A 2872-nucleotide genomic window follows, 5' to 3' on the forward strand; every position below is an offset into this window, starting at 1 on the left:
GGTTTCTTGACACAATATGTAGATAAGCGTACAAGAGGAGAGGCTGTACTTGATTTGGTATCGGGAAATGAACCTGGTCAGGTGTCAGATCTCTCAGTGAGAGAGCATTTTGAAGATATGATCACAATTCTATCTCCTTTACCAGAGCATTGGAGAGTGATAGGAATAGGCAAGTTAGGAAAGGGTTTAATTGGAATAAGGGGAAATATGAGGCTATGAAGCAGGAACAGATTGGGAACAGACATTCTTAGGGAAATGTGGCAAAAGTTCAGGGTAGTGGAGTTCTGCATAGGTACATTTCAATGAGACGGAAAGGATGGTAGGGTACAGGAGCTGTGGTGTACAAAGGCTGTTGTAAATCTAGTAAAAAAAAGCTTACAAAAGGTTCAAAAACCTAGGTAATGATACAGATCTAGAAGATTATAGGGCTAGCAGCAGAAAGGAGCTTAAGAATGAAATTAGGAGAGCCAGAAGGGGCCATGAGGAGGCCTTGGCTGGCAGGATTAAGGAAAACCCCAAGGCATTCTACTCTTATGTGAAGAGCAAGAGGATAAAATGTGAGAGAATAGGACCAATCAAGTGTGACAGTGGAAAAGTGTGTATGGAACCGGAGGAGACAGCTGAGGTACTTAATGAATACTTTGCTTCAGTATTCACTACGGAAAAGGACCTTGGTGATTGTAGGGGTGACTTACAGCGGACTGAAAATACATATTAATAGATATTAAAAAAGAAGATGTGCTGGAGCTCTTGGAAAGCATCAAGTTGGATAAGTCAGCAGGATCGGATGAGATGTACCCCAGGCTACTGTGGGAGGCAAGGGAGGAAATTGCTAACCCTCTGGCGATGATATTTGAATCATCAATGGGGACGGGAGAGGTTCCGGAGGATTGGAGGGTTGCGGATGTTGTTCCCTTATTCAAGAAAGAGAGTAGAGATAGCCCAGGAAATTATAGACCAGTGAGTCTTATTTGAGTGTATGGCAAGTTGATGGAAAAGAGGCAGGATTTATGAACATTTGGAGAGGCATAATATGATTAGGAATAGTCAGCATGGCTTTGTCAAAGGTAAGTTGTGTCTTATGAGCCTGATTACATTTTTTAAGGATATGACTAAATAAATAGATGGAGGTAGAGCAGTAGATGTAGTGTATATGGATCTCAGCAAGGCATTTGATAAGGTACCCCATGCAAGGTTTACTGAGAATGTAAGGAGGCATGGGCTCCAAGGGGACATTGCTTTGTGGATCCAGAACTGGCTTGCCCATAGGAGGCAAGGAGTGGTTGTAGATGAGTCATACTCTGCATGGAGGTCGGTGACCAGTGGTGTTCTGGGACCTCTTCTCTTCGTGATTTTTATAAATGACCTGGATGAAGTCAGTAAATTTGCTGATGACACAAAGGTTGGAGGTGTTGAGGATAGTGTGGAGGGCTGTCAAAGGTTACAGCGGGACATTGATAGGATACAAAACTGGGCTGATAAGTGACAGATAGAGTACAACCCAAATAAGAGTGACGGAGGATGTTAGAGGTGTATAAGATGATGAGAGGCATTGATCGTGTGGATAGTCAGAGGCTTTTTCCCAGGGCTGAAATGGCTAGCACGTGAGGGCACAGTTTTAAGGTGACTGGAAGTAGGTACAGAGGAGATGTCAGGGGTAAGTTTTTACACAGAGAGTGGCGATTGTGTGGAATGGGCTGCTGGCGACGGTGGTGGAGACAGATACAATAGGGTCTTTTAAGAGACTCCTAGATAGGTAGATGGAGCTTAGAAAAATAGAGGTCTATGGGTATCCCTAGATAATTTCACAGGTAAGGACATGTTTGGCACAGCTTTGTGGGCCGAAGGTTCTGCATTGTGCTGTAGGTTTTCTATATTACTATTAAGCTGGTTGAGAGAGTGGTGGGATTCAGCTGCATACGGTCCTTCCCACCATTCCAGCCATGCCCTCTTCTCGATGCTCCCATCGGGCAGGAGGTACAGAAACCTGAAGACCCACACCTCGGTTCAACAACTGCTTCTTCCCCACCACCATCCACTACTTTTTGTAGCATTTTACAATTCAAGGGCATCAGTATTTCCATACCAGGCCGTGATACAGCCAGTCATTATATCCTCCACGACGCATCTGCAGAAGTTTGTCAAAGTTTTAGATGTCATGCCAAAACTTTGCAAGTTACTGTACTTTTGAGCAATTGTAAATTAAGTATAATTTATGTCCTAATTCTATCTCAGAATATATTTCCTTTAACTTGCACTCATATTGTTTTGTTTATTTTGTTAAGAAAGTGATGTCTAATTTATGTAAATGTATGTTTGTAATGTACTGAGCTGCTGCTGCTGCAGGAAGTTAATTTGCCTGGCATTTGTACCCTGTGCCCTTGACAATTATAATAAATTTGATGTTGATCACGTTTGCTTGCTTAGGGAATGCTGGACGCCTTGAGCACAATATATCAGCGACAGCGGATGATCGGGCTGTGGCGTGGATCGAGCTCAGCCATACCGAGGGTAATGGTTGGCTCAGCTGTCCAGCTCTCTGCCTTCTCCAAAGCTAAACAGGTCACCAGGGACCTGCAGGTGAGCACTACAACACAAAAACTCGCCCTTTGGCCCATCTAGTCCAACCAATAAGACCATAAGACATAGGAGCAGAATTAAATTGTCTAGCCAATCGAGTCTGCTCCACCATTCAATCATGGCTGATCCTTTTCTTTTGAAAACTTCTCCTCAACTCCAGTTCCTGGCCTTCTCCCCATAAGTCCAATCAACAACCTATCAATCTCTGCCTTAAATGCACCCAATGACCTGGCCTCCACAGCTGCATGTGGCAACAAATTCACCACCCTTTGGCTTAAGAAATTTCTCTGCA

The sequence above is a fragment of the Hypanus sabinus genome, chromosome 7 (assembly GCF_030144855.1).
Source record: "Hypanus sabinus isolate sHypSab1 chromosome 7, sHypSab1.hap1, whole genome shotgun sequence".
Classification (NCBI taxonomy): Eukaryota; Metazoa; Chordata; class Chondrichthyes; order Myliobatiformes; family Dasyatidae; genus Hypanus; species Hypanus sabinus.